Below are 17,697 nucleotides of genomic sequence, written 5' to 3'. Positions count from 1 at the left end.
GTTGCAGGTTTACAGAAAAATCATGCATAAATAGAGCTCCCATATACCACCCCATTATTAACACTTTCAATGGAGTACATTTGTTACAATTGAAGAAGGAACATTTTTATAATTTTTCCAGTATGGTTTACATCTGGGCCCAGTAGGTTGTATAGTTCTGTGAATTTATTTTTTTATTGTTATTCTAGTAACGTGGATACCACCTCGAATTTCCCTTTTCAACCACATTCAAATAAATAATTCAGTACTACTAATTATATTTACAATGCAATTCATACCACTGAATTCTTACCACTTGAATTCTTACCACTTGGAAGTGTTAAAACAGGAAAGTTTGAGTCATATATGCTATTATAACGAAAAGCTCTTTTTTTAAGGAATTGATAGGGACATACCACAAAAGACACAGAAACTAGCATCTGCTGGCAAATTTGTAATAATTTGAGCATCAAAATAAATGTTAGTAAACTGATTATAACACATTAGTTTTTAAAATCCATGAGCACATACAAAGTTTTTTCGTATCTGACTCTAGTGCTCCCTTTAGTATTTCTTGCAGAGCTGGTCTCTTGGTCACAAATTCTCTCAGTGACTTTTTGTCTGAAAATGTTTTGATTTCTCCCTCATTTTTGAAGGACAATTTTGCTGGATATAGAAGTCTTGGTTGGCAGTTTTTCTCTTTTAGTAATTTAAATATATCATCCCACTGTCTTCTTGCTTCCATGGTTTCTGCTGAGAAATCTACACATAGTCTTATTGGGTTTCCCTTGTATGTGATGGATTGTTTTTCTCTTGCTGCTTTCAAGATCCTCTCTTTCTCTTTGACCTCTGACATTCTAACTAGTAAGTGTCTTGGAAACGCCTATTTGGATCTATTCTCTTTGGGGTGCACTGCACTTCTTGGATCTGTAATTTTAGGTCTTTCATAAGAGTTGGGAAATTTTCAGTGATAATTTCTTCCATTAGTTTTTCTCCTCCTTTTCCCTTCTCTTCTCCTTCTGGGACACCCACAACACGTATATTTGTGTGCTTCATATTATCATTCAATTCCCTGAGCCCTGCTCAAATTTTTCCATTCTTTTCCCTATAGTTTCTGTTTCTTTTTGGATTTCAGATGTTCCATCCTCTAGTTCACTAATCCTAACCTCTGTCTCTTGAAATTTACCATTGTAGGTTTCCATTGTTTTTTTTCATTTCTTCTACTGTATCTTTCATTCCCATAAGTTCTGTGATTTGTTTTTTCAGACTTTCCATTTCTTCTTTTTGTTCATCCCTTGCCTTCTTCATGTCCTCCCTCAATTGATTGATTTGGTTTTTGAAGAGGTTTTCCATTTCTGTTCATATATTCAGAATTAGTTGTCTCAGCTCCTGTATCTCATTTGAACTATTGGTTTGTTCCTTTGACTAGGCCATACCTTCAATTTTCCTGATGTGATTTGTTATTTTTTGCTGACGTCTGGACATTTAATCAGATTTCCCTGAGTGTGAGACCCAACAGGTTGAAAGATTTTCCTGTGAAGTCTCTGGACTCTGTTTTTTTATCCTGCCCAGTAGGTGGTACTTGTCTGTCTGTGGATCCCACCAGCAAAAGATGTTGTGGCTCCTTTATTAATGCCACTATTGGTGTTTGGTTGGACCCAGTCCCTGCCACTGTTGGAAACTCCTTCCTCTCCCTCCGGGCAGCCGCCTATGGGGGAGGGTCGCTGGCCGCCGGCCGCCGCGGCCCGGGGAACTCCCCACCGGACCGGGAAGCCGCCTGTGGGGGAGGGGCACCGGTCACCAGCCACCGTGGCCTAGGTAGCTCGCCGATCCAAGACCCGCTGCCAGACTGGGAATCCACCCATGGAGGAGGGGCGCCAGTTGCCGGCCGCCACAGCTTGGGGAGCCCCCTGATCCGAGACTCGTAGCCGGTCCGGGAAGCCAGCTGCCGTGGCTTGGGAAACTTGCTTCTCCAAGACTCTCAGCTGGCCCGGGAAGGAGGGAGGGAGGAGTTCCAGCCACCAGCCGCCGCGGCCCAGGGAAGCATGCGCCGCTCAGGGATCTCCCCGCAGCAGAGTCTCACAGTTGGTCTAGCCAGTCCAGACTGTGGTACGCTGTGTGTCCGTTCCCTTCCATGGCCCCGGGAGCTGTTCTGCACTGTTTCTGGTCACCTAGTAGTTGCTCTGGAGGAGGAACTAAGACACGTGTACCTTACTAAGCCGCCATCTTGGCCCGGTCCTCAAAGTTTTTTAATATGAGATGAAATTGGTGAAGAAAGGAAAAGAGAAATACACCTTAACAGAAAAAAAAATGCCAACTAATAAATTACAAAGGATGATTGATTCAGAAAATGTTATCTTGCAACTATCATAGAGTCAGACAAGTCATCAATGGACACTAAAACCAGTGGATGAGAGATTACTGGAAGACAGGCTATCCAGGAGTCTAAAAGTATCTCCCCATAGATAACATTCATTTCAAAGGGGAAACATCTTTTCAAGGGAGAAATCTCACAGCCTCTGCTTAATCATATGATCAAACACCATTGCCAATAAAGAGACAAACTGCTATCATGCACCTCCCGATATAAGGTACTGACAAGGACACAATGGTTTATGTAGTATTCCAGTCCAAAATGTTTCCCAATTCTTACCACTTGGAAATCCCAATTGAGGAACGCTCTGCAAAACAACAGTTGAACTCTTTAAAAATATCAAAACACGAAATGAAAAGAAGGCTTGGGAACTATTCCAGATTGACAGAGAATAAAATAGAAAACCAAAGATAGTGAATGACCCCTGATTGCATTGTTTATCAAAACTAATGGAAGCCATTATTAAAGTAGTTGGGAAAATTCAGTAAATACTCTAGAGTACATAATAACATTTCATGCATATTAAATTTCCTGTGTGATCATTGTATTGTGCATATGCAGAAGAATGTCCTCTTCTTGGAATATACATGCTGAAGTGTTTAGGAACAAAGTATTATAATGTCTGCAACTTATCCTCAAATGGTTCATAGTGGAAATATAGTGATGGATTTAACAAAAATATAGCAGAAAGTTTAAAATTGGTGATTCTTGCAAATTTCAGTAGAAGTGATATTGTTTCCTTTTTAAGTTAGTTGTAGGTTTACAGAAAAAGCATGCATAAATAGAGTTCCAATATACCACCCCATTATTAACACCTTCAATGGAGTAGCACACACTACAATTGAAGGAGGAACATTTTTATAATTTTCCCAGTATAGCCCATGGTTTACATTTGGGTCCAGTTGGTTGTACAGTTCTGTGGATTTATTTTTTTAATGTCATTCTAGTAATGTGAATACAACCTCAAATTTCCCTTTTCAGCCATGTTCAAATAAATAATTCAATACTACTAATTATATGCACAATATTGTGCTAACAACACCACCATCTATTATCAAAATTTTCCCAACATCATAAATAAAAACTCTACAATTTAAGTATTAACTCCCCATTCTCTACCAAATTTCACATCCTCTATGACACTTGTTATATTCTGCTCTTTTTTTTAATACTAGCAATTCTAGTGAGTATGAAATGGTATCTCATTGTGGTTTTGATTTGCATTTCTGTGATGACTAAGGATGTTGAGCATCTTCTCTTGTGCTTTTTTTTTTGGTCATTTGTGTATCTTCTTTGGAGAAATGTCTATTCAAATCTGTTGTTCATTTTTAATTGGGTTTATTATTTTTTGTTGTTGAATTGTAGGATTTACTTAAATATTTTGGTTATTAAAACATTATCAGCTATGTGATTTCCAAATAGTTCTCTCATTGTGTAGGTTCTCATTTTACTTTAATGATAAAATCTTTTAATGTGCAAGTTTTTAGTTTTGATGAGGTCCCATTTATCTATTTCATCTGTAATTGCTTGTGCTTTGAGTATAAAGTCTAAGAAACCGTTGCCTAATATAAGGTCCTCAAGATATTTCCCTACATTTTTATGTAGGAGTTTTATAGTTTGATTCTTGCATTTAAGTCTTTGATCCACTTCAAGTTGATTTTATATATGGTGTGAGGTAGAGATCTACTTCATTCTTTTGCACATGGACATCCAGTTTTCCTAGCACCACTTGTTGAAATGACTATTCTTTCCCAATTGAATGGACTTGGCACCCTTGTCAAAAATAATTTGGTTATATTCAAATAGAGTTGAAAGGCTAATCTGGAGGTCACTCTTATGCAAGCTTCAGTTAGACATCGGTACTTACCATAATTTGCCAAGCCCCAACCAAAACCATTCCTGCCAATCCTAAAGAATACCTAGGGCACTGTATAAGATTCTACAAAGGTTTCATGCACTAGGGTAATTTTCTAAAACCTACAATCTCCAGATGGGTCCCTGGATCAGATAAATACTGAAATGCAAAGGGACTCGGACCTTCTAGAACATCAACTATTTCCATTTTCCTATCCCATATTACTGACAGCTCCTTCCAATATGAAAAAGTTAGAATAGATACAGCCCAAATACCTGCAAATAGTGTGAGAAATATCAAAGGTGATGGTGGAGTTATACAGAGAAGGTTAGGTTTAACAAATGACTATGAGTACTAATATTTCTTTTAGCCCCCAGTACCTTACAGTAGCTAGAAATAAAAACCTAAAACTGTGGAATTGTGACCCATACCAAACTCTAAAATCTGTTCTATCACTAATTATTATGGTGGGCTTTGAAGTTTATTGCTTATATGTATAAATGTTATGTAAAGAGAAGGAAGAGTATAACAAAGAAGATAAGATTTAACAAATGAGTATGACTGCTGAATCATTATTGTGCTGGTTTGAAAGGATGTATGAACCCTAGAAAAGCCATGTTTTAATCCAAATCCCATTTTGTAAGGGCAGAATAATCCCTATTCAATACTGTATGTTCAAAACTGTAATCAGATCATTTCCCTGGAAATGTGATTTAATCAAGAGTGGTTGTTAAGCTGGATTAGGTGATGGCATATCTCCCCCCATTTGGGTGGGTCTTGATAAATTTCTGGAGTCCTATAAAAGAGGAAACATTTTGGAGAATGAAGGAGATTCAGGGAGAGCAGAGAATGCTTTAGCACCACAAAGCCAGTGCTTTGGAGATGAAGAAGGAAAACGCCTCCTGGGGAGCTTCATGAAACAGGAAGCCAAGAGAGAAAGCTAATAGATGATGCTATGCTCCCCATGTGCCCTTCCAGCTGAGGGAGAAACCATGACTATGTTCACCATGTGCCTTCTCACTTGAGAGAGAAACCCTGAACTTCATCAGCCTTCTTGAACCAAGGTTATCTTTCCCTGGATGTCTTTGAGTGGACATTTCTATAGACTTATTTTAATTGGGACATTTTTTCGGCCTTAGAACTGTAAACTAGCAACTCATTAAATTCCTCTTTTTAAAAGCCATTCCATTTCTGGTATATTGCATTCCAGCAGCTAGCAAACTAGAACAATTATATTGATATTTCTTTTGATCTCCAATGTCTTGGAGCAGCTAGAAGAAAAATTTAAAAATCATGGTACTGTAACCTAAACCAAACTTTAGAATCTGTTCTATAACTACTTGTTAAAATAGTTCTATAACTACTTGGAAATTTATTGCTTTTTTGTATATATGTTATATTCTACAAAAAAAATGAATGAATGAGTGAACCTCACTAGTTCAAAAAATAATAATAAGTTGGCTATAAAAGTAAAGGTTGATTTCTGATCTCTGAATTCAATTCCATTCCATATGTCTAGTCTTATGTCAGATTGTGTTGATTATTGTCCAATGTCCTCTCCTTTCAGTGTGAAAAACTCCCTTCAGCATTCCTTTTAAGGCAGTTCTACTGGTAATGAACTCCCTCAGCTTTTGCTTATCTGTGACTGCCTTAATCTCTCTCTTATGTTTGACAGGAAGTCTTGCTGGATATAAAATTTTTGGTCAGCAACATTTTCTCTCAGCATTTTAAGTCTTAAGGCCACTGCCTTCCCCCATTTCTGATGAGAAACAGGGACTTAATGTAATTGGGACTCCCCTGTATGTAACAATTTTTTTTCTCTTGCAGTTTTCACAACCCTTTCCTTGTCCTTTGCATTTAACAGTTTGATAACTATGTGTCTGGACTATTTCCCTTCCAGCTTATTCTGTTTGGTGTCTTCATATTCACATCTTTTGCCAAGTTTGGGAAGTTTTCTGTCATTATTTCTTTATATATTCCTTCCAGCCCTATTTTTCTTACCTCCCCCTCTGGAACTCCCATAATGTGCATATTGGTATGCTTGATAGTGCCTTAGAGGTCTCTTAGGCTATTTTCACCTTTTACAAATCTTTATTCTTTCTACTCCTCAGCCTGACTTATTTCAATTGGCTTTTCTTCAAGTTTACTGATTCTTTCTCCCACCAGCTCCAAACCACTTTTTTTTTTGGCATTTTAAACAAAATATAATCATTATAAAATCTGTGTTTGTACAAGAAACTTCATAAGCTAATTTAAAATTAGAGTGACCATAGCATCAGGAAATGCATTTTTCTCAAATGCCCATAGATCATTCTCAAGGATAGACCATATCCTGGTTCACAAAGCAAGTCTTAATTTTTTTTTTTGTATGCTGTATGATGGGATCACATTTCATTCTTTTTCCATGTGAATATCCCATCATTGCCGCAACATTTGTTGAATTTTTGTTGTAGTTGTCGTTTCTTTGTTTTTGTTGGGTTTTTCTTTCTTTCTTTTTTTGGGAAGTACATGAACTGGGAATCAAACCGGGGTCTCCCCATGGCAGGTGAGAATTCTACCACTTAACTACTACTGCACCCTGTGAACTATTCTCACACACCTGTTTTAAAAGTTTGAAATCATGCAAAACACTTTCTCAGAGCATAATGGAATGAAGTAGGAAATCAACAACAAGAAGAGGGCCAGAAAATTCACAAATATATGGAGGGTAAACAGCACGCTCTTAAACAACCAGAGGGTCAAGGAAGAAGTTACAAGAGAAATCAGTAAATATCTTAAGGCAAATGAAAATGAAAACACAACATATCAAAATTTATGGGATTCAGCAAAGGCAGTTCTTAGAGGGAAATTTATCACCTTAAATGCCTACATTAAAAAGGAAGGAAGAGCAAAAATTGAAGAATAAACTGTTCACTCAGAAGAACTAGAGAAAGAACAGCAATTAACCCCAAAGCAAACAAAAGGAAAGAAATAACAAAGATTAGAGCAGAAAGAAATGAAATTGAGAACATGAAAACAATCAAGAAAATCAACAAAACCAGAAGTTGGTTCTTTGAGAAAATCAACAAAATTGATGGCCCTTAGCTCAGTTGACAAAGAATAAAGAAAGAGAATACAAATAAATAAAAATCAGAAATGGAAAAGGAGACATAACAACTGACCCCGCAGAAATAAATGAGGTAATGAGAGGATACTATAAGCAACTGTATGCCAATAACCAGACAATGTAGATGAAATGTACAACTTCCTAGAAAGTCATGAACAACCAATATTGACTCAAGATGAAACAGATGATTCAACAAATCAGTCACAAGTAAAGAGATTGGATCAGTCATCAAGAAGCTCACAAAAAAGAAAAGTCCAGGGCCCGATGACTTCATATGTAAAGTCTACCAAACATTCAAGAATTAATTAGTACTGATATTGCTGAAACTCTTCAGAAAAATTGAAGAGGAGGGAAAACTACCTAACTGATTCTATGAAGCCAACATCACCCTCATAACAAAGCCAGACAAAGATACTACAAGAAAAGAAAATTGCAGACCAATCTCTCTAATGAATATAGATGAAAAAAAGAGTCAACAAAATACTTGCAAATCAAATCCAGCAGCACATTAAAAGAATTATACACCATGACCAAGTGGGATTTATTCCAGGTATGCAAGGACGGTTCAACATAAAACCAATTAATATAATACACCATATCAACAAATCAAAGCAAAAAAGCCATATATGATCATCTCAACTAATGCAGAAAATACACCTGACAAATTTCAATAACCTTTCTTGATGAAAACGCTTCAAAGGATAGGAATAGAATGGAACTTCCTCAACATGATAAAGGGCATATGTGAAAAACTCATGGCTGACATCATCCACAATGGGGAAAGACTGAAAGCTTTCCTCCTAAGATCAAGAACAAAACAAGGATGTCCACTGTTACCATTGTTATTCAACTTTATGCTGGAAGTTCTAGCCAGAGCAATTAGACAGGAAAAAGAAATAAAAGGCATCCAAATTGGAAAGGAAGAAATAAAACTCTCACTATTTGCAGATGATATGACACTATATGTTGTAAATCCAAAAACTCAACGGCAAAGCTACTAGAGCTAATAAATGAGTGCAGCAAAGTGGCAGGGTACAAGATCAATGCCCAAAAATCAGTACTGTTTCTATACACTATGAATGAGCAATCTGAGGAGAAAATCAAGAAAAAAATTTCATTTATAATAGCAACCAAAACAATCAAATATTTAGGAATAAATTTAACTAAGGATACAAAGACATGCACAGAAAACTATAAGAAATTACTCAAAGAAATCATGGAAGACCTAAATAAATGGAAGACCATACTATGTTCATGGATTGGAAGACTAAAAATAGTTTAAATGTCAATTCTACCCAAATTGATTCAATTCAATAGCAATTAAACCCAAAAACTTACTTTAAAGAAATAGAAAAAATAATAACAAATTTATTTTGGAGGGCAGGGTGCCCTGAATAGCTAGGAATATCTTGAGAAAGAAAAATGAGGTGGGAGGTTTCATGATTCCTGGCTTTAAAGCATATTATGAAGCTACCGTGGTCAAAAGAGCATGGTATTGCCATAAAGATAGATATACTGACCAATGGAATCAAATAAAGTGCTCAGATAGAGACCCTCTCATCTATGGACAATTGATCTTTGATAAGGTAGTCAAGCCAACTCACCTGGGGCAGAGCAGCCTTTTCAATAAATGGTGCTTGAGAACTGGATATCTATATGCAAAAGAATGAAAGAGGATCTGTATCTCACACCTTATATAAAAATTAATTCAAAATGAGTCAAAGACCTAAACATTAGAGCTAAGACCATAAAGCTTTCAAAAGAAAAGTTAGGGAAATATCTCATAAAACGTGCAATAGGAGGCAGGTTCCTAGATCTTACACGCAAAGCATGAGCACTGAAAAAAGAAATAGATAAATGAGAACTCCTCAAAATTAAACACTTTTGTGCATCAAAGAACTTTGTTAAGAAAATACAAAGGCAGTCTAAGCAATGGGAGACTATATTTGGAAACCACTTATCAGATAAGGTTTTAGTATCCAGAATATATAGAGATTCTTCAGCTTAACAACAAAAAGAAAAACAACCCAATTTAAAAATGGGTTAAACGTCTGGGACAGGCCGTGGTGACTCAGCAGGCAGAGTTCTCGCCAGCCAAGCCAGAGATCCAGGTTTGATTTCCAGTGCCTGCCCATGCAGGAAAAAAAAAATGGGTGAAAGACATGAACAGACACTTTTCAGAAGAGGAAATACAAATGGCTAAAAGCACATGCAAAGATGCTTAACTTCACAGGCTATTAGTGAAATGCAAATCAAAACCAAACAGAGCTATCATCTCACACCCAACAAAATGATCATTATAAAAAAAAAAAAAACAGAAAATGACAAGTGAAGGGGAGGATGTGGAAAAAGAGGCATACTTATCCACTGTTGGTCAGAATGTAGAATGGTACAACCACTATGGAAGGCAGTTTGGTGCTTCTACAGGAAGCTAAGTATAGAATTGCCATATGCTCCACCAATCCTGTTGCTAAGTTTTATTTAGAGGACATGAGGGCAAGGACACAAACAGACATTTGCACACCAATGTTTATAGCAATATTATTTACAATTGCCAAGAGATGGAAACAGCCCAATGTTCATCAACAGAAGAGTGGCTAAACAAGCTGTGGTATGTATGTACAATGGAATATTATGCAGCTGTAAGACAGAATAAAGTTATGAAGCATGTAACAGCATGGATGGACGTTAAGGACATTACACTGAGTGAAATTAGCTAGAAACAAAAGGGCAAATACTGTATGGTCTCACTAATATGAACTAACATTAGTAAGTGAACTTGGACAGTTGAAGCTAAGAATGCAGGTTATCAGGAGATAAAAACAGGATAGAGATTGGGCAATTGGTGCTGAAAGAATATGGACTGTGCAACAGGATTGATTGTAAAAATTCAGAAATGAATAGCACAATGCAACATGATTGTAGCACAACAATTTAAATACACTGAATGAAGCTTAACATGAGTATGACAGAGGAAGAAGGTCTGGGAGCATGTATGAAACCAGAGGAAAGAAAAAGGATAAAGACTGGCATGGTATAATTTGGGAATGCCTAGAGTGTACAGTGATGGTAATTAAATATACAAATTAAAAAATGTTCTTGGAAAAAAAATGCTTTGCATGAGGGAGAGCAAATGAATGTCAGTATTGCAGGGTGTTGAAAATAGACAGTATATGGGAAAAAGTACAATCGATATAAGCTAGGGTCTGTTGTCAATAGTAACCTTGTAATATGCTTCCACTGAATTTAACAAAGGCATTATGCCAAAACTAAATGTCAGCAGACAAGGTGACTGGGAAAGGGGTATGGATTCTGGGTGAAGGTAAAGGAAATGTCTTCAGATAGAGTAAGATGGTGAAGGCGCGTCCATACAATTAGGCTGGGTTGTATGATGTGTGAATATAAAACTGTTTAAAAATCAACAGAGAGAAACAAGTGCTAGAGAGAATGTGGAGAGAGAGATGTACCTATTCAGGTAGGGAAATGAGAGGTCCAACCCCTTGGAGGCAGTGAGTTGGTTCCACAGGAGACGAGGGTGGAGTTGCCATATGATCCTGAAACCTCTCTGCTCAGTGTATACCTGGAGGAACTGTGTGTGAGGATACAAACGGACACTGGCACACTGGTGTTTCTGGCAGTAATGTTCATGACCCACAATGAATGGAGGTGGCTTAAGGGTACAATGACTGAGGGATGGGAGGAGGAACTATGCTGCATACATATAATGGACTACTGAGTGGCGCAAGAAGGAATGAAATTGTGAGGCCTGCAACTTGATGAATGAACCTTAAGAGCTGTATGCTGAATGAAGTGTCAGGAACAAGAAGACAAATATTATCATGCCTCAATCATATGGACTAACTATAACATAAAAATTTGGTGAACGAAAGTCGAGAGCATGGGTTATGAGATTGGGGCTCATTGTAAAGGGTCCTAGATTGTAAGCTCTTACAGCAGTCACACATATTCAGAAGGTGTAATGGCTAATTCTAAATTCTGAGGTACTGAGCTGTTTGTATGTTACATGGTCTTTCTCAGAAACTTTGGGTATTTACATAACACCTGAGAATCAGAGGTAGAGCTCCGAAGCTATGAAAATCTGCACTATCCCATAAAGGAATTGTTTAAAAAGTTGAAAAAGTGATCAGACATCAAGTGGAGATATGAATGAAACTGATGTGAATAGGACTAAGCTATATCAGAATGCAATAAAGGATGATATCATCCATGTTTTAGAACTTCAACTTCTGTGTGAGGCTTAAGAGAGATGTTTATTTGGTGCAAAATTGTTATTTCGTATAGTGCATTTCCTAGTATGGTTGGTTCAGTTAACGCCATAAGTGCACGGAATGTTGAATAGGGCATGGGATTTTTGTTGGTTTGTCTATATTATGTGATGCCCAGATAATCTCAAAATGATTTGGACAGTGAATAAAGAAGTCTTTGCACAGTCACCTGGGGGACTGGGGAGAAAGGAAGAAATATTTAACTTACCCATTTGGAGAATTTCTAATGTTCCTACAAACAGTAGGGACAACCAAATCAATATGCCAAGCCACCAATCTTAGGGTTCACCCTTTTGAGACTTATTCTTGCAAAAGATAGGCTAAATCTTCTTAAAATTTGGCCTCAGAGTCACCCTCTTTTTTGTTGAGATGTGGCCTCTCTCTCTCTAAGCCAACACAGCAGGTGAACTCACTGCCCTCCCCTTCTACGTAGGACATGAGTGTCAGGGTGTAAATCTCCCCGGCAATGTGGGACAGAAATCCCAGGAGGAGGCAAACTCAGCATCAAGGGATTGAGAAAACCTTTTTGACCAAAAGGGAAAAGAGAGAAATGAGAAAAAAATGAACTGTCAGTGGCTGAGAGATTTCAAACAGAATCGACAGGTTATTCACAAGGTTTTTCTTACACCTTATGTAGGTATCTCCTTTTCAGTTTATGGTGTATCAGAGTGGCTAGAGGGAAGTACCTGAAACTGTAGAGCTGCGCTCCAGTAGCCTTGTTTCTTGAAGATGATTATATAACTATATAGCTTTTCCAACATGACTGTGTGATTGTGAAAACCTTGTGTCTGATGCTCCTTTTATCTGAGATATGGACAGATGACTTAAAAATATGGATTAAAAAACAAATAATAGGGGGAACAAAGGTTAAAATAAATTGGGTAGATGGAAATTATATGGGTAGAGGGAGGGGAAAGGGGTATGGTATATACAAGCTTTTTTCTTTTTTCTTTTTTCTTTCTGTTTCTGGAGTGAAACAAATGTTAAAAAAATGATCATGGTGATGAACACACAACTATGTGATGATATTGTGAGTCATTGTACACTACGTGTGGAATGTTTGTATGCTAAGAATGTTTATATGCTTGTATGTTGTTTTATCAATAAAAATATTTTTTAAAAAATTAGAGTAATCAAGGAAAAATCTACGGTACAGGTATCAGAGTTTCTTGAATTCTAAACACGAAATACCATTTGATCAGCCTTCAAAACTGAATATTTTCAAACATCAATTAGAAAGTTATTACAAATATCAGCTTTGCTATGGTAATGACCTACATTACTGCACATTTTCAAATTTTTGATTATAGGAAAATATAAAGATAAAAATGTTTTTACAATCAATATCTGAAAATCTTAACCACCAAAAGTGGATATCTTGGTTAACTTATCCACAGGCATATAATCATTGCAAAGCCTGTGTTTGTACAGTAAGTTTCATAAACCAATTTAAAATCAAAGCAAATAAGGAAAAAAATCTCGAGATACAGATATCAGAGTTTCTTGAATTCTAAATATTAAACCCTAACTTAAATACCATTTAATTAGCTATCAAAACTGTATACATTCTCAAAACATCAAGTAGAAAATTATTAGAACCATCAACTTTGCTATAGTGATGACCTTTGTGACTGAATGTTTTCAGGTTTTTGATTTCAGGAAATGTTTTTACAATTAACATATGAAAACCTTATTTCTTATGATATCACAGTATTTAAATTCTATTTTACCTAATATTATAGCTACCTGTGCTTTCTTTTGGCTGCAGCTTGCATAGAACTCTGTTTCCATATTTCTACTCTGAATCTGTTTGTATCCTTAGATCTAAGATAGGTCTCTTGTGAGTAACATATAGACAGATCATATTATTTAATCTGTTCTGTCGATCTGCCTTTTAATTAGTGAGTTTTGTCCATTACTGATATGGTAGATAAAATGTCCATTATTAACATTCAAAATTATTGCTGTAAAAGCAGCTTTTGCATCTAGCATCTTATCCTATGTTTACAAATACAGATAGCAGTTTCTTAAATTCTTAAGCATTTAATCCTTAAATTCTAAATATAGCATCTTATCCCATACTTTTTGTCAGATCTATATATCCTTTTCCCTCTCTCACTTCTTATCCTTTAAGTTACTCTTGTTAATATTCTTCAATTCTGTACCCTCCTCCATGCCTCCTTCTCTCCTTTCCTCAGACAACACAGCTCCCTTCAATATTTCTTGTAAGGCAGGTCTCTTGTTGGCAAATTCTTGCAGCTGTTGTTTATCTGTGAAGACTTTAACCTCTCCCTCAATTTTGCAGGACTTGTCAGGATAATGAATTCTTGGCTGGAAGTTTTTCTCATTCAGAATCTTAAATATGTCAAACCACTGCCTTCTCGCCCCCATGGTGCCTGTTCAGAAGTCTGAGCTCAGTCTTAAGTAGTTTCCCTTGTATGTAATAAATCTCTTTTCTCTTGCTGTTCTCATGGCTTTTTGCTTCTCCTCAAGATTTGACATTCTGGTAAATATATGTCTTGGAGTAAACCTATTTGGATTTACCAATTTGGAATTTGTCGGGCTTGTTTGGTTTGGATATTTATGTCTTTTCTAAGGGTTGGGAAGTTTCCCCCCCATTATATCTTCAACTAGCTTTCCTATCCCTTTACTCTTCTCTTCTTCCTCTGGGGCACCAATAATTCTTATATTTGTATGCTTTTTGTTGTCTATCATTTCCCTGAAATCAAGTCCCATTTTCTGCATCTTTCCTATCATTTTGTCTTTTGCATATTCAAGTTTATTTTTTGTGGGTCTCTAATATGTTTTTAATTTGGTCGCCAGTATCTTTCTTCTCTCTGATGTCTGATATTTTTCTATTTATTCTCTCAAATTCTTCTTTATGCTCCTCTACTATCTGCTTGATATCCTTTTTATCATTATTAATGTCCTTTATTAGTTCCAAATTTTAGGTCCCTTTGGATGACTTAATTTGGCCATTTGGCTGAGTCATATTTGCATCTTCTTTATGCTCCCCCAGTGTCTTCTCGATGTCTTTTGCCTCATTTTGACCAAGCTTAATCAGCTATTCCAAATTCTGTGTCCGCTCGGGTAATTTAATTTGGTCGTTTGACTGGGTCATATCTGCCTGTCCTTCACACACTTTATGATCTTCTGCTGTGGACAAGGCAATTTAATGTCTCTTTGCAGATTTATTTCCTTCCCATGTCTAAGATTTTGTATCTACTTGTATTAACCATGAAGGTCCCCTTTCAGATTTTTGTTGGTTTTTCCCTGTCAGACCAAGACCCTAATCTCAAAGAAGGGTTGGGATTCTAGTCAGGGCTTTGAGAGCTAGGCAGATAGGCACTTTGTCAGACTGGAGTTTCCTCTCCTTCCTAGTAGATGGTACCCTTGAGTCCTCTTGTCCCCTTAGACCTACCTGACCCTGACCTCAGGTGCTATCCCAATTAAGTGAAAATCTGATGAGACTCCAGCCAAGGCCACTGACCCCGGCACACATCAAAATCCACCAACCCTGGGCTAGGGTATGGGTGGCACAGAGACATCCCCTGTGTGGCTGATTGATCTGGTAACCTCCAAACTCCCTCCCCATCCCACACCACCCCTGAGATAATGCCAGGCTGCAGGACAGGGTATTTCAGCTTCACCAGCCCACTGCCTCATTGCAGCACCCAGCTTAGCTGGTTTCCTTGGCCTCACCTCTCCATGTCCCCACACCTGAGGTCCTTAGGCTTCCATGAGGGTAGCAGAGTGGCACCAGGACCCAAATGGGTCTCTTTTTGCTGGGTGCATGTTGGAGCAGCACCCTCCACATCCCCCTGCTCCCCAGGGAAGGACCTTCCCCACCACTCCAATTCCTATCAAATAAAAACCAGCACCCACAACTGTGTGTCACAAGGGCTGGGAGCAGGCACTTTCCCATGACTAAGTGGATTATTCCTTGACTAAGGGACAATCTTCCAAAGCCGACTGTGGGGGCGGGCAGAGTTGTGACTGAACATTCACCCTCTTCACTACACCCAAATTTCACGGGAGGGTTTTGTGGATTTTTTGTTGTTTTTTTGCCCAGGGCCTCCCTGTACATGATCCAATATCATTTGCATCTTGGAACCACTGTTGGGTCATTTTTCTGTCGTGTTCCTTATTGTTGCCCCAAGCCGGACTACCTCAGCCTCGCCTATCCCACCCGTTTACCTAAAGTCTCCAATCTACTTTTGAAACTCCTCTAAGAATTTTTCATTTTAGTTATTGTGGTCTTCAACTCCAGTAGCATTTTTGTGTTCCTTTTTTATAATTTCTATCTCTTTATTGAGATTTGCATATTATTCATTGTTTTCCTGATTTCTTTTAGTTCTTTCTCTGTATTTTCTTTCATCTCCTGGAGCATATTGAAGATTGAAGATCTATAATATTTTTTTTTTTGGTCTTTATCCAGTATTTGCAGTATGTTCTTATCCATTGATGTTTTCTGAATTTTTTTCTTCTTTCTTGGGATAACTCATCATTTCCAGTTTCTTTGTTTTATGTAATCTTTTCTTGCACCCTGTATACTTTAATATTTTAAAGCGTTAACTCTGGAATTTATTCCCTGAGCTGGCCTTTTCGTGCGTGTGTATCTAGCTAGTGATATGACAGAGATAATCTTGAGTACCAGGAGCTAACAAAGCCAAGCAAACTAATGCAAAAAAAAAAATTCCTTTTACAGTCTTTCCAAACTGGCTTTTCACTGGCTAGTGCTTTCCTTCAGAATTCAGTCCTTCTATCAAGAAGGTTAGCCCTAGGTGAATGCAAAGTTTGCAGTTTTCTCCCTGTCTTTTCTAAGTCTGTGTCTGGTCCTGAGCTTGTACTTCCTAGTGGCCTTAGGAGATCTCTTAAGAAGTTCGCAGGAAGTTGAATGTTCCTTCTACTTCCTAGGAAACAGATCTTCTCCTTCGCGCAGGCATTCCTCCAGGGCAGGACTTAAAGCAAGTAAGCCTTAGCCCCAAGCCACCCAACTCATTGTTCCTTACACTGCTTTAGCTGTGGGAAACTGCTTTTACCTGGAGAGCAAATTCTGGGAAGGGGGCAAGCCATAGAGGAGTTTCCTAGATCAGTCTTTCCCAACTTAGAAGGAGGCCAGAGACTGGCAAAGGAAGGTCTGGTCTATTCCACACTACCCTTGGGAGGGCTGGTGGGTGGGGCAGCAAGGGTGCCGGGAGAGTCTTCTATATTTCTTTGAAGCTGCATTTTCTTTTGTATATTGTATGGCAGGCATCAGATTTCATTCTTTTTCCATGTAAGTATCCCCTTATTGCAGCACTATTGGTTGACTTTTTTGTTTGGTTGGTTGGTTTGGTTTTTCATTTATTTGTTTTTTGGTTTTTTGTTTTTTGTTTTTTTTCCTGCCTTTTTTGTTTGTTTGTTTGTTTGTTTTGCTTATTTGTTTGTTTGGGAAGTGCATGGGCTGGGAAACAAACCCAGGTCTCCCACATGGCAGGCGAAAATTCTACCACTGATCTACCCTCACACCCCATGTATTTTCTTGATTTGATTCTTATCCAGTAAATGCAGACTTACAGTTTTCTGTAGCTTTTAAGAGTACTATCATTAAGAATCCTTCGCCACTCTTGCTTGAAGTGGGTTGGAACATTTGCCACCCTCAGAGCTGAGTTCCCAGCAATCTGAAGTATCTAATCAAAAGCAGTGATCAGTAATCAGCAGCACCCCCCACACACATACACAGATCTCTGGGACCGAGGTCTTTATACCTCACCCGGGTACCAGCAAACTGAACCAGGAGGTGGATTTTAGGACCTTACTGCTCCCTGCCATGAGGCTGGAGAATGGGTGATATTAACTGTTGCATGAAAAGTGAAATTAATTGGCATTTACTGCAATTTACCAGCCTCTTTCTTCCACTCTTCCCTGGAAGCTGCACAGTGTTCTACTAGACCCCAAAGTTTCAAAATAGTTGATTCAGACAGCTCCTTCCTCTTTTCTGGTAGAGGGACTGATGGAAATTCCTATTCCACCATCTTTGCACAATCCCAGGAAAGATAGTTTAAAAATAAAAAAAATAGAGCTAAACATCAAAGTCTTAGCACAACTAAGGCTT

Source organism: Tamandua tetradactyla, chromosome 19 (assembly GCF_023851605.1).
Source record: "Tamandua tetradactyla isolate mTamTet1 chromosome 19, mTamTet1.pri, whole genome shotgun sequence".
NCBI lineage: Eukaryota > Metazoa > Chordata > Mammalia > Pilosa > Myrmecophagidae > Tamandua > Tamandua tetradactyla.
This window is presented reverse-complemented; position numbering follows the sequence as displayed.